General features: G+C 44.2%; 1 protein-coding gene and 1 long non-coding RNA gene across 7 annotated transcripts in view; one reads left to right on the plus strand and one right to left on the minus strand.

Annotated features, from left to right (window-relative positions):
- ARMC9 (armadillo repeat containing 9) overlaps window positions 1-26,891 on the minus strand; it is a 152,813-nt gene that overhangs the window by 42,748 nt on the left and 83,174 nt on the right. The window lies entirely within an intron of this gene.
- On the plus strand, window positions 15,039-19,587 carry LOC132672271 (uncharacterized). The gene is made up of 3 exons (XR_009607451.2): window positions 15,039-15,583; window positions 16,373-16,495; window positions 19,429-19,587. It is a non-coding gene; the product is annotated as an uncharacterized LOC132672271 (long non-coding RNA).

Here is a 26,891-nt window from a genome sequence, read left to right on the forward strand (position 1 = left end):
AAATGCTTCAAGAATAGATGCCTCATTGGGATGGGTTTTAAATACCATTGTTGGGAGGAATTTTACTAAAATTACTGGTCTTTATGTACCTGAGCGGAATGCATCAGATTACTCAAGGTGCAGATCAGGGATAACTGATTACTTCCAGAAATGAAGAATGCCTCATAAAAAAGGCACTTGAGCTGAGATGAATTTAGATGTTCTAATACGAAGCTTCCCCGTAGCAGCTTGGTGATCTTATGACACTACCAGATTCTTAACTGGAGGCTTTAGATACATAATACTCCAGACAAACCAGATTCTGAGCAACTGGCCTGAAAACAAAACTAAGGTGGACCACTAAACGCATTTGAAAACTCAGATTCTTCCAGATATAATGCGGAGAGCAGAATGTATTCAAGTGGTTTCACGTATGACAAGTGAAAGTATCAAGTGTGTTTTCCACTTGAAATAATTACAAGACTTCTACCAGCAGTTTAAATTTGAGACACCTTCTCAGAACACCGAATTGCAAATCTCATTCTTTGTGAAAATAAGGGAAAATCACTCCACGTGGGAGAGAAAGGGTGGATCGAGGTGAGCTGGCGGGCAGTATAATGAACATATTTTCCCCAGCGCCATGGATCCTTCCCATTTCTGCAGCTCTGAGTGTGTGCCCGGGACTGTGGATGCAGGTGGGCCTTGGATCCTGGAGGACTCATCGTGATGTTGAGAAGTTGTTCGAGAAGCAACTTCCTCATTCGCAGAATGAAGGCATCCCGGGGTGCTGACAGCTGGTCTAACCACCAGCTCAGTTCACAAGTAACCACATGATAGAAACCAGAGAAAACCCAATACCTTTTACTTTCCTGATTCATATATATACATATACATATATATATATATATATATATATATATATATATATATATATATATATATATATATATTTTGAAGTTTAAAGTTTATTTATTTTGAGAGAGGGAGGGGGGGAACAGACAGAAAGAATCCCAAGCAGGCTCTGCATTATTAGCACAGAGCCCAATGTGGAGCTTGATCTCCCAAACAGCGAGATCATGACCTGAGCCGAAACCAAGAATCGGATGCTCAACCCACTGAGCCACCAGGTGCCCCTCCCTGATTCTTTTAATCCATGGCTTTAGCTGCTCAAGTTGCTTGCTTAAACTTCCTCTGAAGTCTAAGTGAAAATAGCAAGATATACGGAGAAGGGGGCATAGCTGCTCTGTGAAAAGGGAGCTTATTACAATACGTAGCACACAGCATCGGAAGAGACTTGGAGGCTTCGCAGGCATGGAAGTCAAAGACAGGAGCCGACAGCACAGCAGGGTCCAGAGACCATGCCTTATACAGACAAGTGGACTCGGGCAACCCGAATCGTAGTTCCTTCTGAACAGGGGTTCCGTGAGTATGCTCAGGAGGTGGGGGGCTCAGGGGAGCAACAGACCCTGGGACCAAGCCTGGGTGTGCCCCCGAATGGGAGTGAGCAGGGGTAGGGCTCGGCAACAAGAAACCCCCACCCCAGAAGTGAAAACCACGCCCCTGACATAATGAAGATATTTTCTCATGTGTCAGCAAGAATGTCGTAAGGAAAAACTATTATTCAAGAAACCACACATGTTCTGAACATTTAGATGAACCTCAAAGTCCTCGTAGAATCTAGACGAAGGAGATCTGAAAAGTAAGACTCCGTCAGTGTTTCTCAAGTGCCCAGGGTGGGGTGGGAACAGAGGGCAAGGTAGGAATCTGAACTCATTCCGTTTTTCAGGAAAAACCTCCCAGGCCCGCTGTTACTGGAAGTCTGCACTGGCAACAGGCTCCTTCCCCTGTCTACCCACAGAGGGTGCCCAACTTCTCTCCTCCTTGCTCTCCACCCCCAGCTCCACCTGGGGCCACCCGTTCAGTGGCCTCAGTCCTAGCTCTGGCCGGGCTACATGTGAGGAGCCCCTGCCCTGGAAGATTCCGGACCGCTCCAATCCAGCCTGCGTCTGGATTACGATGTTAATGTTAAAACCAGCTAACACGCATCGAGTCTGTGCTAGCGTCTTGCTGGGATTATGTCATTGGATCCTTGCAACCACCTGATGAAGTGGGCATTTATATTCCTACTTTATAGATAAGGACAATGAGCTGTGAGATAAGCTGAGAGAGAGATCATAACCCGACTGAGACGCCCAGGTGCCCCAAGCCTAGAGAGGTTAACCAACTTGCCCAAGGCCACACAGCTGGTAAGTGGTGGGGCAGGACTCAAACCCAGGCAGTCTGATTCTTGAACCACTTGCTTCTTATTCAGATTTAGCCAGTCGCTGTCCCATAGTCAGTAAGCATCTGTCATTTCCTAGGGTGTCTGGGGGAGTACGGAGAGGCTTCTGTGCCTGGCCCTGCCAGTTCCCTGTCACCTTGGACTTGCAATGAGGAATATGGGTAGCACAATGACACGAGACAAGAATCTGACCCAAGACCCCAGTGAGCTGCAACAATAAAGTGACCTGCCAAGACCTATCTATCAGGGAGCAAGATGGTGTCCTAGCCTTGGCTTTAACACCCCCCCCCCCCCACCTTCCGCCCCCCGGCTTTTCTGGATTAGATTTACTCTGCATAGCTCCAGGAGGAACACGAGAATTCTGTCTGGACAGAAAAGAAGAAAAGGACACTATCAGTTTCGTGTGTGTCCATTATGTGCCACAGATTAACTCATTAATCTCACAACAGTTCCATAATGACGATTTATCCTTATTTTTATAGGTGAAGAAATAAACCTAGTAGTGAAAGAAAAGATAAAGGCAGACTGGGGTCTCATTGAGGAGGGCTTTGAATGCCACTGTTAGCATTTTATTAGGTAATGGGGAACATAGAAATGGTTTTTTTTTTTTAAGATTTTATTAATTTTTTTAAGTTTATTTATTGAGAGAGAGAGGGAGAGAGATAGAGAGAGAGAGAGAGAGAGAGAGAGAGAGAGACAGCACAGTGTGCATGTGTGGGAGAGGCACAGAGAGAGGGGGGAGACAGACAATCCCAAGCAGGTTCCACGCTGACAGCAGGGCTTGAACCCACAAACCATGAGATCATGACCTGAGCCAATATTAAGAGTCAGACACTTAACCAACTGGGCCACCCAGGTGCCCCAAGATTTTATTTTTTTAAGATCATCTTTATACTCAACATGGGGCTCAAACTTACAACCCAGAGATCAAGAGTCACATGCTCCACTGACCAAGCCGACCAGGCGCCCCCAGAAGTATTTTTTAAAAGGGAGCATGTAAACGTGTAAATGGGTTCAGCCATTCTGGAGAGCAGTGTGGTGGGGTCTGGTGAAGGTGAGACTCTTACACCCTGTGACGCAGCAAGCCGAGGCCCAGGTGCGTGCTTCAGAGAAGCATTGGCATGTGTGAAGAAGCTCCTTGCTGCACTGTGGGAAACACAGGAACAACGTGCTGTCTCTCAGAAAAGAATGGATAAAAGCATCCAATGGAATGCCACGCAGCAGTTACATCGATGAGCCAGGGCAGCACGTATTGGGACGGATAAATCTCTTAACACATAACATTACGTGGAAAAAGCAAGTTGGTAAATGATTCATAGAGTACCAAGCCATTTACGTGAAATTAAAACCCGTGAAACAACGGCGTATTTGTTTACGGAAACAGAACAATATTATAAAAGCACAGAATCCTCCGTGGAATTGTATACGCCAACTTCAGGCCAGTGGTTGATTCTTGGGAGAAAGGGAGGGCGGGGTGGGGGTGGGGCCGGATGAAGGGATAGAGCCACAGCTGTCTGTTATATTATTTTCTGTACTTTCTGGAAAGATTAAAACGTTCCCCGATTTGAAATCAAGTGCTCGTGTCCCTGCATGCCCCAAGCCCTGCTGTAGGAAGATGGTCTGGCGGCCACATGCAGGCTGGGAAGCAAAGAGACGGGGCTGAGCAATCAGCAGGGCACAGGGATGAGGTTTAAGCAAGGATGTGGAGAAGAGGAAATGAACAGGAAGATGAAAGTGACTTTCAGAACGATGAGCTACAGTTTCTGGAAGATGATGACAGAGTATGAGTGAAAAGGAGCAATCACAGGTCACCTCGCAGTTCGAAGAGTCTGGGTGCCTGGACAAGCAGGCGGTTTGCTACCCTCACGGTTTGTCAGCGCTCACATACGACGGAGACCGTCTTACCGACTATGTGTCACACGGGTTAGACCCTGGCTTGAGCGCAGCTCTTGTTTAGGACAGCCAGCAACTGGCCCACTTAGAGAAGCCGACTCTCGTACGTGGCGGAGTCAGGACCCAACAAGGGTCCCCGGTTCCAAGACGGGTGATGATTTTTTAAGCCAGAATGCCTCCTCGGCCCAGAACTCAGTGCCTCCAAGCTGAGTCCAGGTGCACGAAAGTCGAGCCCCATCAATGACTTACTGAATTCACTCGGCAGTTTTATTTCTCACTTTGAAGCAGTAAATGGGCACTCTTTGCACTTAATGCAAGAGGAGTGATAATGGGACTTCTCACAAAATATCTTCTAACAGCTTCCTTCCTCTCAGAATAAATTAAGCTTATGTCCTTCTCAAAGCCTGTGGTGATCGGACCACTGCTATCTTCTCTGCTCCAAAGCTTATTCCCTCTCCGTTTCTCCTGGTTCCTAGAACACCCAAGTACGCTTCTATCTCAGGACCTTGACCTCTGCTGTCCCTACGGTCACGGGGCTTGCTCCCTGGTGCCCTTCCACTTGACTGTTCTTCAAGGCACTGTCATGCGACATATTATAGTTCTGGCTGCTCATCTGTTGAAGGTCTGCTTTCTCCCGACAGAGTATCTATTTTGCTTACTGCTGTATCCCCAGGGCCCACAACAGTGCCTGACGGCATCTGGTAATAGGAGCTAGTAGGCCAGGCAACTCCCCTCTACAGAAACCAAGTGCAAAATGTGACAGATTTATTAAAAGGCCTCATTTCAGAACTCTGGAAGATGACCAGTGGCAGGCAGCAACCCGAGAAGTGTTTGCTCCCCGGGGAGGCACTCCTGCAGCCCGGCGAGAAAGGCGCATCTATGGTCCACTGGCCTGGGGAGTTCCCATCTATTTCAGGCAGTGAAAACCCACAGCTTTACCAGCTGAAGGTGTGGACTCGGTAACAAGTAACAGAGCAGCCAAGAAGCTAAGGGGGGATATCTCGAAGCAAGGAAGCTGCAGAAAGACTGAGATAATAAAATCTCCGTGCATCTCTGACTCACTGCTAAACTACAAATACAGGCAGAAAGCCCCAGGGGCAGGGGGGCAGTGAAAATTAAAAGCTTGGGTGAACTTACACATTCTCTGCGCTTTTAAATGTGTCCCTCAACCTATACATAGTTCAAGTGGCAGCAGGCGGAAATCCTCCTGACTTCAGGCGCATAAACATCATCTCTGCCTGGCCGACAGACTACGCAGGGAGCCCTCCAGAGTGGGGACATAATACACGGAGAGGCCACTGGTTGCAGACCACCGGGCAGAGAGATTGCACAGCCAGAGACCAGGCAGGTTAACTGTTTACTAAAACAAGCAAGACAACAATACTCAGGAGAACAAAGCATAACCTGCAATCACCAGCACATATTACCTAGAATGTCTCGTTTTCAGCCAAGGGCATTACTAGACGTGGTGAAGAGAGAGAAAAGTGTGGCCAGTTCTCAGGACGAATAAAGTAGCCGACAGAACTAACTTTGAGTAGGCTCAGATGTCGGACTCTGAGGACAAGGACTCTAAAGCAGCTATCATGAAAATGTTTAAAGAATTAAAGAAAAACATGCCCAAGAGTAAAAAGGCAAATATACTGAAGATGAGTGAAAAAACCCAGAGAATCTTGACTGGGGAATGGACCAAATAGAATTCTAGAACTGAAAATACGGTAACTGAAATGAAAAACGCAGTGGATGGGCTCAGCATCAGATAGGAGATGGCAGAAAAATCCCTTAACTGGAAGACGGACCAACAGAACTATCTGGCTCAAAGAATAGAGAGAAAAGACACTGAAGAAAAATGAAGAGAGCCTCAGGGATCTGTCCGATAATATCACATATTCCATTGTATGTGTAATCGGATTTCTAGAAGGAGAGGAGAGAAAGGGGCAGAAAAAATACTTGAATAAACAATGGCTGAACACTCCCCAAATTTGGCGGAAGGCAATGATTTATGGACCCAAGAAGCTCAGTGGACCCGAACAAGGATACGTACAAGGAAAAGCACACCTAGACACATCACAATCAAATTGCTGGGAGCCAAAACTAAAAACAAAATCTCAAGGAACAGGGGAAAAAAGAACTCATCAGGTGGCGGGAAACGATGAAAAGTGACAAGATGAAAAAGCAGCTGGCTTTTCCTCAGCGACACTGGAAGTCGGAAGACAAAGCGCTGGCATATTCCAAGTGACGGAGAAAAGCCTGTTGGCCAAGAGATCTATATCCGGGGAAATGGGCCTTCAAAGATGAAGGTGGCAGAAAGACAATTCCAGATATTAAAAAACAGAGAACTTGTCGTCCACAGGCCTGAATTACCAGAAACGCTAAAGGCAGGGCTTCCGGCGAAAGGGAGCTAACGTGAGATGGTCACTTCACACAGGAAGAAATGAAGAGCTCTGGAAATGGTAAACATGCGGGTGGAGACACAGATACATTCCTTCCCCGTATTTCTTTCAAAGACGTGTGCCTATTTAAAGCGAACAGTTACAACACAGGGCCAATAATAAATATAGATGTAGTATATATGGCCACAGAGCACAAAAGAGGAACAGAAATGGGGCCATACTAGTGCGAAATTCTCCTCTTTTACCAGAAACAGATCGGTATTGACCAGAAGTCAACTGTGGTAAGTAACATAGGCACACCGCAATTCCTAGAACCAACTTAAAAGGAAAAAGGCAAATACAGCCAAAAAGCAAGAGAGTCATTAAAATGGTATACTAAGAAATACCTGTTTAAAAACATTTTTTTAAATGTTTATTTATTCTTGAGAGTGAGAGAGACAGAGCATGACCAGGGGAGGGGCAGAGAGAGGGGAGACCCGGAATCCGAAGTAGGCTCCAGGCTCTGAGCCGTCAGCACAGAGTCTGACGCGGGGCTGGAACCCACGAACCATGAGATCATGACCTGAGCCGAAGTCAGACGCTCAACCGAGCCACCCAGGTGCCCCCCAAATATTTGTTTAGTACAAAAGGCAATGCAGGGGCGCCTGGGTGGCTCAGTTGGTTAAGCGGCCGACTTCATCTCAGGTCATGATCTCATAGTCTGTGAGTTCAAGCCCCGCGTTGGGCTCTGTGCTGAGGGCCCAGAGCCTGAAGCCTGCTTCAGATTCTGTGTCTCCCTCTCTCTCTGCCCCTTCCCCGCTCATGCTCTGTCTCTCTCTGTCTCAAAAATAAATAAAAACATTAAAAAAAATTAAAAAAAAAAAGGCAATGCATGTAAAGAAAGTGAGAACAGAGGAATAAAAGGGTGACATAAATAGAAAACTGCAGATAGCAGGATTAAACCCAATTAGATAATTACATGAAATATGAATGAACACTAAACAAAACAAATTTATTTAAAAGTTTTTTTTGAAAATGAACAAAGTTGGATAACTCATATTTCAAAACCTACTATAAAGCCTCAGCAACTAAAATCATGTGGTACCAGCAACAGAGACAGACATATACATCAAGCCAACAGAAACGGGAGTCCAGAAATAAATGCTTACATTTATGCCAATCAATTCTTTTTTACAGAGGTACAATTTTGACAAAGTAATTCAATGGGTCAAAGCATAGTCTTTTCAACAAATGGTACTGGGCCAACTGAGTACTCATGGGCAAAAAGAGAAACTTAGATCTTTACCTCACACCAAACATAACAATGAACCAAGAACGGTCCTGGGTCTAAATGTACGAGCTAAAGTTACAAAACTCTTAGAGGGAAACACAGGAGAAAATCTTTGCAGTGTTGGTTTAGGCCAATGGTTTTCACCTAGGTGTGATCTTGTTCCCTCCCAGGGGACATTTAGCAATGTCTGGAAACATTCTTGGTTGTCATAACTCTGGAGTGGGGTCGTTAACACTGGCATCCGAGGGGTGGAGGCCAGGGATGCTGTGAAATGTCCCATATAACACAGGACGGTCTCCACAACAAAGCTACCTCTCCCTATGTCAATAGTACCAAGGTTGATAAACTCTGGGTGGGGCAGAGGCCCTAGATGCAACCATAAAAGCACAGACCATAAAAAAAAAAACCAAAAAAACATAAATTCAACTTCATTAAGATAAAAAGAAAAGACAGGACACCAGTCTTAACAGAACACTGTATGTTAACAATACTGGAATTAAAATAAAAAACGTAATAAAATAAAATGAAAAGACAAGCCACGTGTTGGGAGAAAATATTTGTAAATCATGTATCAGAAAAAGGACTTGTATCTAGAATATATAAAGAATTCTCACAGCTCAATAAGACAAACAACCCAGTTTTTAAAAATGGGCAAAATATTTGAATAGATACCTCACTTATGATAACATACAAACGTCTACTATTATGGGTTGAATTGTGTATCCCCAAAAGATATGTGGAAGTCCTAACCCCCACTACCTCAGTGTGATGAGAAAAACGTTTGGTTTACTGCGCTGTTGCCTGCACACCTTATAGTATAATAACCTTACTCACACCCAGAGTCTGGACATTTAGTTAAGGACTCGAGTTTAGGATTCTTGCCATAAATTCCTGCTTTGCTTTTAATAGGTACTTTAAAATTTTTTTTAAAATGTTTATTTATATTTGAGAGAGAAAGAGAGAGAGAGAGAGAGAGAGAGAGAGAGAGAGAAAGTGCATGAGCGGGGAAGGGGCAGAGAGAGAGGGAGACAGAATCTGAAGCAGATTGAGCTGTCAGCACAGAGCCTGACACGGGGCTCGGGTCCGTGAGCTGTGAGATCATGACCTGAGCCTAAGTCAGACACTTAACCTACTGAACCACCCAGGCACCCCTCCCAGGCACCTTTTAAAATTACCACTCAACCACTTAGAGTGAAGTGTGAGGAAAGTTAGTGACCTCTGCTCCAACCACCTTGCAAGTAGCAGGTGCTGACCAGCCTGCTCTCTATCCCGTCTGCTCGCAACCTGGGAAGGGGAGCTGTTCCCCTAGCTCACTGTCCAACCCCCTCAATTTCTGGGATCTGTAAGTAATAAATCTTTTGTTTTTTTAATTTAAGTTTATTTATTTTTGAGACAGAGAGAGACAGAGCATGAATGGGGGAGGGTCAGAGAGAGAGAGAGGGAGACACAGAATCCGAAACAGGCTCCAGGCTCTGAGCCGTCAGCACAGAGACCGACGCGGGGCTCGAACTCACGGACCGGGAGATCGTGACCTGAGCCGAAGTCGGCCGCTTAACCGACTGAGCCACCCAGGCGCCCCTGTTAAGTAATAAATCTTGTCACTCTACTTCCTTGGTGTGGGTGTATTAAAACTGTGCCTTCAAGCAAAACAACCCTGTGGTCTCACCTCCCCAAAGTGGGAGCTCGGATGCTGAGGGAGCTGCCTGTGTGTGGCTCATGTCCCCTCATTCAGAAGGCCAGTCTGTAGCTCCTTCATTCAGTACACCAGTTCCAGCTTCTCAAGACACTCGGAAGGTGATCTTAATTTGAAATAGGGTGGCTGCAGATGTAGTTAGTCGAGATGACGTCATACTGGAGTAGGATGGGCCCTTAATCCTATATGATGATGCGGAGACACAGTAGATACTAAGAGACAAAGTAGATACGAAGGCCGCACGACAAGGGGAGCAGTGATTGGAGGTGTGCAGCTTCAAGCCGAGGACCTCCCAGGACTTCTAGAAGCACCAGGAGCCGAGACAAAGGCACGGAACAGAATCTCCCCCTAGAGCCCTGAGGGAGCACAGCCCTGCTGACACCTTAGCTCGGGACTCCCAGGCTCCAGAACTATGAGACAATACATATCACCTAGTTAGTGGTACTTTGTTACAGTAGCCCTAGCCAACTAATGCAGCTGGCAAGGACACGCAAAGATGCTCAACGTCATTCGTTGTTAGGAAAACACACATTAAGAACACGCTGTAATATCAGTTCGCAGCCACTAGGATGGCCATGACTAAAACAACAGACAATGCTATCGGGCAGGATGCGGAGAGACTGGAACCCTGAACACCGCTGGGGGGCGGGGGCGGGGGGGAACGTAACAGTGGGTACAGCCACTTTGGAAAGCCGGTCTGTCCATTGCCTCAAAGGGTGAACATAAATTTGCCATATGACCCAGGGATTCCACTCCTGAGTGGTTACCCACGAGAAGTGAAAACATCAGCCCACACGAAGACTGGTACATGAATGTCCGTTGCGACGTTACTTACCAGAGCTAAAAAAGTGGAAACAATGCAAATGTCTATCAACCAGTGAATGGACAAACAACAAAGGTGGTGTCTCCATCTGATGGAATTCTAGTTAGCCACAGAAAGGAGTGAGGTGCTGCTGTGTTCTATACCAGGGTTAAACCTCAAAAGCATTCTCCATGAAGGCGACCAGATGCAAAAGACGACCTGCTATTGAAATGTCCAGAAAAGGCAAATCTAGGGGTGTCTGGGGGGCTCAGTTGGTTGAGTGTCCAACTCTTGACTTTGGGTCAGGTCATGATACCAGGGTCATGGGATTGAGCCCCATGTCGGGCTCTATGCTGGGCGTGAAGCCTGCTTAAGATTCTCCTCTCCTCTCCTTCTGCCCCTCCCCAGTTCGCACTCCCCCCCCCCCCAAAAAAAAATAAAATAAAATAAAGGAAAAGAAAAGGCAAATCTATACAGACAGAAAGCAGATCAGTAGTCACTTGGGGCTTGGGGGAAAGGGGAAGGTGGACAGGAATTCCTTTGGGGGTGATGGAAACGTTCTAGAATTGAATTGTGGGGACAGTAGTGCAACTCTGTAAATTTACTAAAAATCATTCAGTTGTACACTTAGAAGAGATGGATTTTTTAAAGTTTATTTATTTTGAGAGAGAGAGACAGAGACGGGGGGGGGGGGGCACGTGCATGCATGAGCAGGGGAGGGGCAGAGAGAGAAGGAGAGAGAGAATCCTAAGCAGGCACTGTGCTGTCAGTGCAGAGCCTGATGTGGAGCTCAAACTCAGAAAACGTGAGATCATGACCTGATCTCTTGACAAAATCAAGAGTCAACTGACTGAGCTCAACTGACTGTGCCACCCAGGCGCCCCAAGATGAATTTTATGGTACGTAAATTATACCTCAATAAAACTGTTTTAAGTGTTCACGGATGCACTAAATAAACAATCCAATCCAAAGCAGATTGTCAGACTGGATAAAGAAGCAGAATCCAGCTATATCCTGTCTACAGGGAAGCACTTTATTATTAAAGAAAAAAAATTTTAGTAAACGTTTTTTAAAGTTTAAGGGCACCTGGGTGGTTCAGCTGGTTAAGCATCTGACTTTGGCTCAGGTCCTTCCCGATCTCCCAGTTTGTGAGTTTGAGCCCCACGTCAGGCTCTTTGCTGACAAGCTTAGAGCCTGGAGCCTGCTTCAGATTCTGTGCCTCCCTCTCTCTCTGCCCCTCCCTCCCTCATGCTCTTAAATAAACATTAAAACAATTTTTTTTAAGTTTATTCATCCATTCTGAGAGGGGGGGAGGGGCAGAGAGGGGAGAGAGAGAGAATCCAAGCAGGCTCTATACTGTCAGTGTGGAGCCCAAGGTGGAGCTCAAACCCACGAACCATGAGCTCATGACCTGAGCCAAAACCAAGAGCTGGATGCTTAACTGACTGAGCCACCCAGGCGCCCCTAAATGTGGGGCTTGAACTCACGACCCTGAGATCAAGAGCCACATGCTCCAGGCACCCCTAAAGATTTTTAATTGACGTATTAATATTAAATTCGTTTTAGGTGTGCAGCACAGTAATCAACAATTATGCACATTATGAAATGCCCGCCATGATAACCGCATTACAGTATTATGGACAATATCCCTATGCTGTACTTTTCATTCCTATGACTTATGAGAAGTGCTTTAAATTCAAAGACACAGCTGGAGGCCGAAGAATGGAAAAAGCTAGACACCATGCAAGCAGTGAGCAGGAGAGAACTGGTGTGGCTATATTAATATCAGACAGACAAGACAGTCTAGGGACATTCAGAGAGACAAAGAAGATATTTCACAACGATAAAGGGGTGAACCCTGTGGGATGACATAATAATCACGAACATATATGCCTAAAACATAAGAACTCTAAAACAGATGACACAAAAATGATGGAATTGAAAGGACACATAGGCAAATCTAGAATTATCATCCGAGATTTCTATATTCCTCTCTCTCTGTTAGGACGGACAGAAAAATCAGTAAGGATCTAGAACAGGCCCAGGCATACAAAAGGCACTCGACAAACATGTGTTAAGCGGATGAATTCTCGCTAAGTCTGTTTCTGTGCGGTTCCCAGAGCATGATCAACTTGGACGACGCAGGAGAAAACAGAGGGCTACCGCTGACGATATGGGCCAAGCACGCTGCTCAGACACACAGGTACCCATTTAGTCCTTGCAACACTGCTCTCTGGTTGTTAGGAAAAACTTCAGTTTCTGAAATTAAAAACTCAGAGTAGGAGATTCAGATTGCAACGAGCAGTTGGATGTTCCCATGTTGGGTAGGGTTTAGATGGTAATACACGTGAATTTAGGTGGCTAAAACTCTTAACTTCAATTGGACAGAACTCCTTGGTTTATTGTGTCTTTTTTCCTTTCGTTATAGAAGGTTATTTTGCTTAGTATACAGAGGCTACTGCTATCTTCTGAGGTGACTCTCACCGAGGTGGACTGTTGAGCACACAGCACCCCCCAACTCCAGCAAGCTCCCCTTTGCAACAGTGCCTTGCAAGCCCTCCGTGGAGGAGGTGGGTGTGCATCCCAACCCCTCCAGGTGGGGCTGGCTGTGACTCTAACCAGAAGGGTGTGGCCAAAGTGAGGCCCAGACAGTTCCAAGGACTCATGAGGCCTGGCGGCTTTGCCTTCAGCCTCTTGGAAGTTGGCGACACTGTGCTGTGAACGTGCCCAGCGAGCTCATGGGAGGGGAGGCCACGCGGAGGACACGCCCTTCTGCCAGCACCGACTGCCAGACTGTGAGACCACCGAGGACCTTCCCGCCCAGCTGACCTCCGGCCAGAAACAGCCATGGGGAGTGAGCCCAGTGAAAGCAGCCCAGGACCTGCCCAGCCGACACAGGATCGGGAGCGAAAGGCTGCTGCTTTCTTAAGCCACTAAGATTTGGGGTGCTTTGTATCAGTCAGCAAAGCCTAACTTCAGCACCTACAAACATAACATTGAGTAAATGGGCCAGACTCAGAGTATATCATACTGTGTGATTCCATTGAGATATATGTCAAAACCAGAGTCAGAAGCAGAGGGAAGGGAGGGCTGCTAAGATGTGGGTTCTAATGAGCTGGGTGGTTCTAAGAGGCATATGCACTTCGTGAAAATTCTCCAAGGCCTGAAGCAGAAGCCTCTGCCTGCCCTGGAGGACCTCCCTGCAGAGAGAAAACCACCCAGCATTCGTGCACAACTGTCTGCTGTGAGCACTTACTCCCCCAGTGGATCCCTGTCCACCGACCTGTGTGGGCCATGTGTTGTGCTAGGTGGTGGGGGTGCCCTGGAGAACAAAGCTAAGCTAACACTGTCCCTGCCCTGGTGGCACTTACAGTTAATTCATTACTGGGAGATAAAAGGCAGTGCGAATAAACAGCAGCTAAAAAAAGATGAATCAAAGGAAAAAAAAAAAAAAAAAGGGCACCTGGGTGGCTCAGTTGGTTAAGGGTCTGACTCTTGGTCTCAGCTCAGGTCATGATCTCATGGTTTGTGAGTTCCAGCCCTGCGTTGGGATCTGTGCTGACAGTGCAGAGGCTGCTTGGGATTCTCTCCCTCTTTGCTCCTCCCTGGCTTGTGTGCTTGTCTCTCTCGCGCTCTCTGTCTCAAAATAAATAAACTTAAAAAAAAAAAAAAGATGTATCAATCATGAAAGATAGCATCAAAATAAATGCCACAAAGTAGAACACTGGGGCGCCTGGCTGGCCAGTCAGTGGAGCCTGTGACTCTTGATCTCAGGTGAGTTCGAGCCCCACACTGGGTGTAGAAATTACCTAAAAATAAAGTCTTTAAAAAAAAAAAAAAAGCTGCTAAGTGAATTGCGTAACTAATGCTCTGTAGTGTGGCTCCCACAGAACAATGATGACTTTCACTATTTTTCGCTTTTTTCTATTTCCAGTAAGCTTGCTCAGCTTTTCCCGCTAGAGATTTGACTGTCCTTGCTCCATGCCCAGCAAGTGCTTCATGACCATCAGTTCCATGGTTCTCGTCATTTTACAAAATTGAGTGTGGTGCCTTGGCTCAGTTTGCTCACCAGAACAGAAAACTGCTTCTGTTTCTATGTTTTACAGAGCAGATGTATTCACCACTTTTTTTGATTCCAAGTTTTTATTTAAGTTCTAGTTAGTTGACAGTTTGGTACTTTATATACCATAGGTGGTGGATAGAATTTAGATACAAATGGGCTCAAACTGGAGTCAAATAGACCCTGGGCCCTTACAGCCAAGCCACAGTGATGCACGTGAGGGGGGCTCAGTCACCACCTGAATTGAATTCTGAAGCTGGAAGCAATGGCGGGTCATGTACCAATTTTTCTCCAGTCATATTCCCAGACCTAAGACACTAAGCGTTTTTTTTTTTTTTTTTTTTTTTTTGGTCTTTTTTAAAGTGGGCTCCACACCCAATGTGGGGCTTGAACTCACAACCCTGAGTTCAAGAGTCACATGTTCTACCAACTGAACCAGCCAGGCATCCCTAAGGCACTATTTCTAGGGGCCTTCGATTTCCACTCAGGTCATGATCTCATGAACTATGAGACTGAGCCCTGCATTAGGCTCTGTGTTGATAGTGCGGAGCCTGCTTGCTATTCTCCCTCTCTCTCTCTCTCTCTCTGCCCCTCCCTACCTTGATGTCTCTATCTCTCTCAAGATAAATAAAAATAAACTTAAAAACCTCTGTGATAATGCGAAAAAGACATGCACTGTTTCATTATTTGTAAAAGACCAAAACTAGATAAGAGAAAGAGAAGCTTCTTGTAGAGCACTGGTTGACCTTTTCTGCATCTGTTTCCATGGAAACAGATGTCGGACAAATAGGGTTTGCAAAAGCCTCAGAATCATGAGGTGTCTCAGAGCCCTCACCTTGTTTTGAGCCTTCTGATGTCTATTTCCATAGAAACCAGAGTGGAAATGAGGGCAGCAGCCGTGAGTCAGCCTGACGGGTGGTTCATCCCAGCCAAGGTCTGGGAGCACAGGGGCCGTTATAGAAATAAACGGATTTAGAACCAGAAAAAAGCAAAAGCCTTAATTGGGAAACACTGGTTTCTTTATTGACTCGGTGAAATAATGGAAAGGTCCTGCAAGTAATACAGACACAGACAGACATTTCTTTGCTAATTAGGTAACAGGGAATCACAAGCCTATCTGCACCGTGCCAACCATGCCGACCACAGCGGGCGACCCATCAGAATGATTCATGGAGAGCAGCTTGCCGTTGGCTCTTTGGACATGTACAGCTTCTGGTGGGTCAGCCGTCTTACAGGTTATAGACGAGGGTGGCAGAAGAAAAGGAGGTCATGGACCAAGCACTCCACGGTATGTCTTTGTCTGTGGAATGCAAGGTCATGAGGGAAGCCTGGGTAGAAACTGACTGGTTCTACGCCCCTCTGCTTTCTGTTCTAGCTAGATCATGGTAGGCACTTCCCCATTTATCTATTAAAAAAATGTTTATTTATTTTCAGAGAGAGAGAGAGAGAGAGAGAGAGAGAGAGCACGCGCACAAGCAGGGGAGGGGCAGGGGAGAGAGAGAGAGAGGGATAGAGAGAATTCCAACCAGGCTCCATGCTCGGCATAGGGCCTGACGTGGGGCTCGATCTCATGACCACAAGATCACAACCTGAGCAGATATCGAGTTGGACATTTAACGGACTGAGGCACCCAGGCGCCCCTGGACCTCCCCGTTTAAAATCCAGCTTTACCCTGCACGTGATATGCACCTCCCGCCTGTGTGCCCCACTTTTGTTCAAGGTACCATCATCCTCCCAAGGTCACCCCAGCCTTCGGTTCCTAATGGCACACCCCGGTAGCCGGCACTCCCGAGGGTTCTGTCCACGGGGACTCCCTGCGCAACGTCTCCCTGCCGTTGGCCAGCTTAGCGTCACTCCCCACCCAAGCTCAAAGTGCACAGCCGTGGGGAGGTGGGGCGTGGGGCGGTCCGTGGGCTTGGGTTCAAACCTCGCTTCAGCTAGTTACTGCCCGTGTAACCGCGAGCACGTTCCTGAATCTCTCTAAACTTCGGTTTTCTCGTCCAGTATGTAGTGCTGGTAACAGAACCTTCTTGACAGCAGGCGTACGAAGAATAAACGGAAAACAGCTTGTAGAGCTCCTGGCCCAGTCCCACACGTAGTAACTGCTCAGAAAATACTGCCAGTCAGGTAATTCTAAGCGTTATGGATCTCCAGTTAACGTGAACACTCGTGCCAGAGTAATCTTCCTAGGACCCAGCTCTGTTCACACCCCTCCCGGGCACACAACAGTTCAGTGGCTCTCCATTCTCTGCAGTCTGGCTCCGGCACTGCTGCAGCTGTGTCCCGCCTCCCGCTTTGCACAGCCCATGCCCAGGCCACAGTGAAGCATCCCTGGCTGGGTCGGGCCTGTGCTCTGGGCTCATGCCGCTCCTCGGCCTGAGGCCCACCTCTCTGCGACGCAGCTCTGGACCCGAACGGCTCTAGCAGCTCTCTCATTTGCTAAGTTTCTTCCTCTGGTTTTTAAACAAAAGCTCCTTTCAAAAGGCTCTGGCCTTTATCCGTTCGTCAATACCAAGGGGGGGTCCGTGTGAATCTTACAACCGGGCAGGATGATGGCGGTAATTATCCCGGCCCTGGAGTGCGGGTGGCAGCAATGGTGGGCTGAAGGAAGTGGTTAACTTGGAGGGAAGGTTCGAGACCACGTAAGGTCCCTGGAGCTCCTTCACACTTGGGAGAGTCCATTTCTTCTCGAGGGAGATGAGGCTAGAAGCCAGTTCCCAGAGACGGTGGAAAACTCAGTCGGGAGCACACCTTTCAAAGGCAAGCCGACCAATCCAGGGCCCGCACCCCAACTACCTCCTGTTATCAGGCTCTCACACTCTTGGCCGTTATCCACCTGCCCTAATGACCCCAGGGCCACGTGCGAGACAACCAGGGGCAGCCCCTCAGGCCAGAGCCCACTGAAACTATTCAAACTAGCGGATCCTGAACCTGCTTCACTTGCCTCCCTCACTCCTTCCTGCACAAACCACAATCGAAGCTCTTGGCTACATGTCCCTTCTCTCCCTCTGCCTCGTGACTGACCCTGGGGCTTCCCGGCGTCGCCCCCGCCCACCCCTCCCCCCCCAGGATGCAGCATGCCCCTGATTTTTGGGAACTGTAACAAACTATCTTTTCAAAGGCACTTGTCTTCTGATCTCTTAGCCTTACTGAACCTCAAATTTTCTATAAATACACTGTATTTTAAAACACCTGAGGCCACATTCTTATCGAGGGCTCCTCGGTGGCACCCACGCTGCCACCAGAGCCAGCGACGGAATGCCAAGTGCGGAAACACCAGCTTACGTGGTTCTCCATAGCCGGGCGCGGTGGGCCTGGAGCTGACGCCGGAGGGGAGATTGATGATAATGACAATCATCATCGTCACGCCAATAGTAATGAGAGCTAACATTCAGCAAGGGCTGACAATGTCCCGGAAACTGCAAAAAGCGATTTGATGCTAATTATCCCTTAGCGATGCCAGAACCCACAGGGATGTTATAAAAGCTACCGACGCGGCTCTCCTACCTGCCGCCTTTCTACGCAGGGCCTTGTTTTGGTGAAATACATCTAAAGAGAGTATCATACTGAGTCGTATGTTGAAAATGACACGAATTTGTATTTTAAAGGAATAAGACCCAGTTTTCTGCTTTGTGCACTGATGCTGTAGGGAATAAGATTTAAAAAAAAAAAAAAATCTAGCCCTTCTGTGTCACAGTCAACCACAGGAAATGGTCACTGGGTCTGAGTTCACTGCAGCCACCTGGGGAGGTCAGCCGCAGACCCACCCACCTGCCATCTTCCTACTTGTACCTGACCAGATTCATTTCCTCAGGAGAGACCGTGCAGGTATCACTGGGCCAGGTGGATGGGGTGGGGGCAGAAGAACTGAGAAGGCAAAATAAAACAAAACAAAACTAATTCCAGTCCTTAGGAAAAGATGAAGAAACCCTATTATCCACTTTACAAAGTCAGTGTAAACTGTAAATTTTTTTTTTAATGTTTATTTATTTTTGAGAGAGATAGACAGAGTGTCAGCAGGGGAGGGGCAGAGAGAGGGAGACACAGAATTGGAAGCAGGCTCCAGGCTCCAAGCTGTCAGCACAGAGCCTGACACAGGACTCGAACCCACGAACCGTGAGATCATGACCTGAGCCAAAGTCAGACTCTTAACTGACTGAGCCACCCAGACGCCCCTTTTCATTAAATTGTAATACTCAAACTCATAAAGATTGTACAAAACAAAACGGTAAATCAGTGGTTCTCAAAGTGTGGTCTGGGGAAACTTTGGAGACCTTAAGATCTCAGGGGGTCCATGAAGTCTAAACTATGTTCACAGCTACAATACACTTCTATATTATAATTTATAAAATAATATATAATTATTTTAATAGTAATAACACTTGCCTTTTTTACTTTCATTCTCTTATGATACACTGAAGTTTTCTAGAGCTACATGACATGTGATGATATCACTCTGATAGCTAACAGAATGTTTGAGTATTCTTGTACTTTCTACAAGCTTCTTCTAAGGTTCGGGATATAAACATGTGCTCAGTTCTTCCCTTGTGTTTTCACTAGCTATCTTGGTCACATCTACTATAACTGATCCAACTTCATTATCATTCGATATGTCATTATTTCAAAATCAAATCTTTCCTTGCTCTTATGTGGAAACAGACTATAAGTAGACTTATTGTTTTCTTTTGGAATAGTATTTTTATAATTTTTTCAAGAAATTTTCTAATTTTTAAGATTTTCACTAAAACTGTTATTTTAAAATTTAAGAATCATTTATTCTAAAATAAAAGAAAACTTGGGGTGCCTGGGTGGCTCAGTCGGTTGAGCGTCCGACTTCAGCCAGGTCACGATCTCGCGGTCCGTGAGTTCGAGCCCCGCGTCGGGCTCTGGGCTGATGGCTCGGAGCCTGGAGCCTGTTTCCGATTCTGTGTCTCCCTCTCTCTCTGCCCCTCCCCCGTTCATGCTCTGTCTCTCTCTGTCCCAAAAATAAATAAAAAACGTTGAAAAAAAATTAAAATAAAAGAAAACTTATTTATACAGTATTTTTTCTTATATTTAAGGATGGATCATTGGCTTAAAAAGGGAGACCGGAGGCCCCACTTTCTCAACCCACAGCTGCACCATTTATATTAAAAGATGCCGAGAAAAATACTTATCAGGAAGTTCTCTGACTCATGGAAGGGAAGGATGTACTCCAAAGAAGCTGGACAGACTTCAAATAAAAAACGGAATTACACGGAAGCTATCTTTCCCTCAATTTTGTAGATGTCAACAGATGCCTTATTGTGTCTTATGTAACAAAACATATTTGGATAATATTATAATGACAGATAAGTATAATTGAGGTATCATTTTGAGACAAATCATTGAGAGTTTAAAGAAAGTGGATTTGAATATTTTAAACATAGATGTGATGACTTCTTTAAAAGTCAATAATTGAAAATTTGTTTTCATTTTTTTTCAAACTAGAAATTAAAAAGCCACCGAAGCTGTGTGATGGGTATACGGGCACCCTGTATTGTTTTCTTCTGTGCATCTAAAACCACACCCCCCCCCCCCCCAATTAGTTTCAAAAAGAAACAACAAAACCACTGAAGAGCAATGAAGGGTAATTATTGTCTTTGTTGAAGAAACATACCCAAAAGCCTTGTAGAGCTTACACTGCTGAATGGGCAGTTAACAAAAGAAATTACAGTATGCTACTTTCCGATGAAACAGTAGCTCGTCGAATCAAAGATTAAGCTGCAAACACGAACGCTGTGTTAATTTATATCTCAGCTGCAGAAGTATGTCTGAACTTGCTATTTTGCTTATACTCATCCAGTATCAACAGTAACTAGCCACCAAAGACTTTTGCATAGAGATCTTTTTTGTCGCTTGACAACAAACACAAGTGTTGCCAGAAGAAATATTTAATGTATCGACTTGCATGGTTTATCCCCGGACAACTGTGCTGACATTTGCACTGATGGAACAGACGCAACAGAGGGTAAAACCACCGGTGCCTTCATCAGGCGGGGCCACCAAACTCGAGTAGCCGTCGCCACTGCCACCACAGGTTAATAGACAGATGGACAGACGGACAGATAGATGGATGAACACATGGACAGACAGAAAAATTATAGATCAGTGACAGAAAGCTGTTAGAGTTTCACTGAAGAATGTCCTTGATGAAGCAGCAGGAATTTGACTGAGTCTCGACTCCAGTGGACTGTCTTTCTAACATTCTGTGTAACAAAATGGGATGTACATGATGGTTATCTTGAAAAACATTTGTGAGATTATCTGAGCTGCGAGCCTAACTAGCCAGTTTTTTGTTTTTTGTGTTTTTTTTTTTTTTTTTTTTTAAGGAACACCGTTTTTACTTGAAAGAATGATAGACAAACTATGTTGTTTCAGACTTAGGTGTCGGGCAGACATTTTCTCAGAGATTAATGAGGTGAGCCCTTCACATCAAGGAAAACAACTGGTAGGATCTATTATCAATGATGAAATTTGAACTCTCCAGAGAAAACAAACATTTGAAAACACTTGCTCCTGCCACCGCAAGCTTGATAGCTTCCCAATACCTAAGGACCTTTCTTTTCTTTAATCTTTTGTTTTTTAAATTTATTTATTTTTCAGAGAGGGACAGAGCACAAGCAGGGGAGGGGCAGAGAGAAAGGCAGACACAGAATCTGAAGCAGGATCCACGCTCTGAGCTATCAGCACAGAGCCCGACGCGGGGCTCAAACTCACAAACCGTGAGATCATGACCTGAGCCGAAGTCAGACACTTAACCGACTGAGCCACCCAGGCGCCCCTCTAAAGACTTTTCTGATGAGATCAGAGGCAATATTAACTAATGCAGTTTCTGGATGTTTTGTAATGAAGTACGGCCACATTTGGAAAAACTGCAAAAATGAGAAAGTGTTATTTCCCAAATGATCAATGCATGAAAATACAAAATCATGCATGGGTATAAACTAGGCAGGATGCCAGCAGGAATTGTGATGTAAGAACTTCCAAAAATCCACTCCTCCACAAAAGCAAGGAAAACACTGGCAAAAACTGTCCAAACCAAAATTTTCAGAACTCTGGAAATTAACCAATGGCTTATGACCATCTGAGGAGTGCTTATTCAAGAAAAAAAAAAAAGGGGGCTAATTGTCAGTAAGAATAGCAAATGTTGTGGCATTCCTCTCTCTCCCCAGCTCCTTGAAAACCCCCAGCCCTGCAATCAAAGTGAAAACCAGCAACCAAGCGGTCACTGGAAGGAGCAGGTGCCCAAAAGCCCCGTTCCAAGAGAACCATCATTATCTGACCTGTCAGGCAAGTCCTTGGGAACACCTCCCAGGGCTTATCTTTATTTGATCTGAGAGCCTGTTCAGTGTCAACAGCCTTGTCTCAAGGGCTCGTTGAAAACACACTCATAAATGGCCAATGGGCCCAAGAAGAAATCACAAGGAAAAGTAGAAAATATTTCGAGGTAAGTGGAAATGGAAACAGAACTTTCCAAAACTTATGGGATATAGCAAAATCAGTACTCTGAGGGAAATTTATAGTGGGAATACACACACACACACACATAAATGTATATACATATACACTTTACATTGGTTGAGGGTGTGACAGACATCCCATGCTAGGTGATGTACCTCTGTCAGATGTCTCTCTCTCTCTCTCTCGGTTTTAATTTAAATTCTAGTCAGTGAATATACAATGTAATATTAGTTTCAGGTGTACAATATAGTGATTCAACACTTCCATTCAACACTTCACCTGGTGCTCATCACAAGTGCCCTCCTAAATTCCCATCAGCTATTTCACCCATCCCCCACCCTTGCCTTCTAGTACCGTTAGTTTGTTCTCTATACCGGAGTCTGTTTTGTTTTGTTTTGTTTTGTTTTTAGTTTTTTAAGATTTTACTTTATTTTTTTAAAATATTTTATTTGTAAGTAATCTATACACCCAATATGGGGCTTAAACTCACAACCCTAAGATCAAGAGTCACATGCTCTACCAACTGAGCCAGCCAGGCGACCCAAGTCTGTTTCTTGGTTTGCCTCTCTCTCCTTTCCCCCTTTGCTTGTTTGTTTCTTGAATTCTCTGACTTATTTCGCTTAGCATAATACTCTCTAGCTCCATCCTTGTCATTGCAAATGGCAAGATATCACTTTTTTTTTATAAGTTTTTTAAAGTTTGTTTATTTTTGAGAGACAGAGAAAGTGAGAGGGGGAGGGGCAAAGAGAGAATCTCAAGCAGGCTCCACACTATCAGCATGGAACCCAACATGGGGCTCGAACCCACAAACCGTGAGATCAGGACCTGAGCCAAAACCAAGAGTCAGATGCTTAACCAACGGGGCCACCCAGACACCCCAAGATTTCACTCTTTTTATGGCTGTATAATATTCCTGTGTGTGTGTGTGTGTGTGTGTGTGTGTGTGTGTGTGTGTGTTCCACATCTTCTTTATCCATTCATCCATTGATGGACACTTGGGCTGCTTCCATAGTTTGGCTATAGTAAATAACGCTGCAATAAACATAAACAGGGGTACATGTGTTCCTCCGAAGGAGTGTTTTTGTATTCTTTGGGTAAATACCCAGTACTGTGATTGCTGGACTGTAGGGTAGTTCTATTTTTAATTTTTTGAGGGAACTCCATACTATTTTCCACCAACAGGGCAAATCCACCATATCCTTGCAGACTATAGTGATATATATTTAATGTATGCATTTAATGCCTACATTAGAAAAAAGGCTTTCAAATCAGTAACCTAAGTTTACACCTTAAAGAAACAGAAACAGAAAAGCAGAAGGAAGGGAATAATAAAGATTAGAGCAGAGATAAGTGAAATAGAGAACAGAAAAACAATAGAGAAAATCAATAAAGTGAAAAGTTGGTTTTGGAAAGATCAACAGAATTGATGAATCTTTAGCTAGATTGACTGTCTTAGTCAGCTCGGGCTGCTGTAGTAAAATACCACAGACCAGGGGGCTTAACCAACAGAAATGTATTTCTCACAGTTCTGGAGGCTGGGAAGTCCAAGGCCAAGACGTGTGGGCTGTTTCACTTCCTGATGAGAGCTCTCTGGATGCAGACAGCCACCTTCTCTGTGCCCTCCCCCATGGTGGTGAGAGTATCTTGTACTGTCTCTTTCCTTAAGGGTACTAATCCCACCAGATCAGGGCCCCACCCCTATGACTTCCTTTAATCTTAATTACTTCCTTAGACGCCCTGTCTCCAAATACACACACACGGGGGGGTCAGGGCTTCAACATATGAATGTGAGAGGGCACAATTCAGTCCATAGCACTGTCCAAGAAAAAGAGATAAGACTCAAGTTACTAAAATCAGGAATGAAAGGTGGGACACTACTGACCTTATAGAAGGAAAGATCATAAGGCAATACTACAAAAAACTGCACACAAATCAACACATTAGATGTCTTGGATAGAATGGACAAATTCTCAGAAAGACACAAATCATAGAAACTGGCTCAAGAAGAAAGCAAAACTCTGAACAGATAGACCTATAACAAGTAAAGAGATCAAACCAGAAATTTAAAAAAAAATAAATAAAAACTTCCTGTAAAGAAAAACGCAGGTCCAGAAGGCTGCACTGGCGAAGGCCAACAAACATTTACAGAAGAATTAACAACATCAACTCTTCACAAACTCTCCCAAAAACAGAAGGGGGAACATATTCCAGCTCACCCTGGTACAAAACCAGAAAAAGAGGTGTATGTAATTGTTGATCACTATGTTATACACCTGAAACTAATATAATCTTGTATGTCAACCAGACTTGAAGTGAAAATTTTTGAAAAACTAGAAAAAGACATCATAAGAGAAGTCAAACTACACTGTGATATCTATTATAAATATACATACAAAAATCCTCAACAAAATACCAGCAAACCAAATCCAGTAACATATAAAAGGGATTACAAATAATAAAAGGGATTTATTTATAATTTGTAAATTATAAATTTATATATAAATTGATATAATTTATATATCAATTTATATATAATTTTATATTATAATATAATTTATATATATATAAAATATATATAATATAGATAATTTATAAATAAATTTATATATAAATAAATTATAAATTTATTTGTAATTTATAATTACAAATTATAAAAGGGATTTGTAATCCCTTTTATATGTTATTGGGTGGTTATTGGGTGGTTTAACATACATCAATCAATGTAATACACTATGAACAGAATGAAGGGAAAAAATTTCACATGATCATCTTCATTAATGTGGAAAAAGCATTCAGCAAAATCCAATACTTAACAAACTCTGAAAAGAAGGGAAGTTCAACCTGATAATGAGCCTTTATAAGGAACCCACAGCCAACATCACAACGGACAGTAAAAGACAGAAATCTTTCCCCCTAAGATCAGGAAAATGACAAACATGTCCAGCTAGCCACTTCTATTCAATGTTGTACTGGAAGTTGTAGCCAGGGCAATTTAGGCAAGAAAAGAATATAAAAGACATCTAAACTAGAGAGGAAAAATTATCTATATTTACAGAGGATATGGCATTGTGTACAGAAAATCCTAAGGAACCCATCACAAAACAAAACAAAGAAACAAAAACTCTTACAGCTAATAAACGAGTTCAGTAAGGTTTCAGGACACAAGATCAATACACTAAAAACAGTTGTATTTCTATACACTAGCAATGAACGATCAGAAAGTAAGATTAACAGAATGCAAAAGAGACTAGCAGATTTTAACAGAATAAAAAAGATTTGTTGGTATGGTGTTTGACTTTACATTGCAACTAACCTTTTTTTGTTTTGCTTTTAATGTTTTGTTTTGTTTTGTTTATTTAAGGAGAGAGAACATGAGTGGGGGGTGGGGGGGGGGAGAGAGAGAGAGAGAGAGAGAGAGAGAGAGAGAGAGAGAGAGAGAGAGGGAGAGAGAGAATCTTAAGCAGGCTCCGCACTCAGCGTGGAACCCAATGCAGGCCTCAATGCCACAACCTTGGGATCATGACCTGAGCCAAACTCAAGAGTTGGACGCTTGGGACACCTGGGTGGTTCAGTTGGTTAAGCATCTGAGTCTTGATTTTTGCTCAGGTCAGCCCTGCTTCTGGCTCTGTGCTGATGGCACAGAACCTGCTTGGGATTCTCTCTCTCTCTCTCTCTCTCTCTCTCTCTCTTTCTCAAAAGAAATAAACTTAAAAAGAATAAAAAAAAAAGTAATAAACACATTCTATCAGTTTTAAATTCTTCCTAATTTAGCAAATATCGATAGGCAAAATACACATAAACAAAAGCTCTTTGGAATCTTCAATAATTTTTAGGAGTGAAAAAATGTCCTGAAACCAAAAATCTGAGAAGTTACTTCAAACCTTACATAAATATGATATGTATTTTTCTATGTATGTGTAAGAATTGGGGCACCTGGCTGGCTCAGTCGGAGGAACATGCCATTCTTGATCTCAGGGTCAAGAGCTCGAGCCCCACGTTGGAGGTCAAGTTAGTTTACTTAAAAAACAAAACAAGGGCAACTGAGTGGCTCAGTCAGTTAAGCGCCTATCCAACTCCTGATTTCAGCTCAGGTCATGATCTTGTGGTTTGTGAGATTGAGCCTCATGCTCTGTGTGGAGACTTCTTGGGATATTCTCTCTCCCCTTCTCTCTGCCCCTCCCCCATGTGTGCACATGCTCTCTTTCTCACTCTTAAAAATATATATATTTAATAATTAAAATTTAAATGAAAAAAATAAAGTCTGAAGAGAAAATCTAGGAGACTAATGTAAAATTTATGGTTCAGGGGACCTTAATTGGGACAGAAACACAGAAGCTGTAAAAGAAAAGTCAATATATGTATCTTCTTAAAAATTTTAAGAGTTGTGGCAAATTTATAAAAATAAGTCAATGAATAAAAGATGTATCTTTGAATGTTGTGCACTGAAGGTGAAAAAGGGGCAATATCTGTAACACACTGAGAATTCAAATGAAGTGACACGGAAAGACAAACAATGTTAAAAATGAGGAAAGGACACGAATAGGAAATTACAGCATGGCAAACCCAAATATCCAATAAAATAAACATAAAAGATGCTCACACTATACAATGGGGATGCAAATTAAGATAACAACGAGATAGCACTTTATCAATATGAGATTGGCAAAAATAATGATTGCACCTAACGCTGGTGGAGATGGAGGGAAGTCTCCTCTCCTGCTCTGCCAGTGAAATCCGAATTGCCACCGCCTTTTTGAAAAACAATCTGGAGAAGTCTATTAACAATTAAAAACACACATACACTTCAACCCAGCAACAAAAGCCCACGTAAATAAAAGTACCAGTAAATAAGCATATATTTACAAAGCATATATTCACTGCGGCATTGTTTGACAAAGCAAAGATCTGGAAAACTGTACATCTATGGCATTAAGCAGAATCAATTTGCCCTGATGGCTGATCTAGAGGGACTGCCAGGAAATATTAACAAGAGCAAAGACAACACAGTGTATGTGTGTGCTTGCATCTATAATCTATGCCA

Source organism: Panthera onca, chromosome C1 (genome assembly GCF_046562875.1).
Source record: "Panthera onca isolate mPanOnc1 chromosome C1, mPanOnc1 haplotype 2, whole genome shotgun sequence".
NCBI classification, from domain to species: Eukaryota; Metazoa; Chordata; class Mammalia; order Carnivora; family Felidae; genus Panthera; species Panthera onca.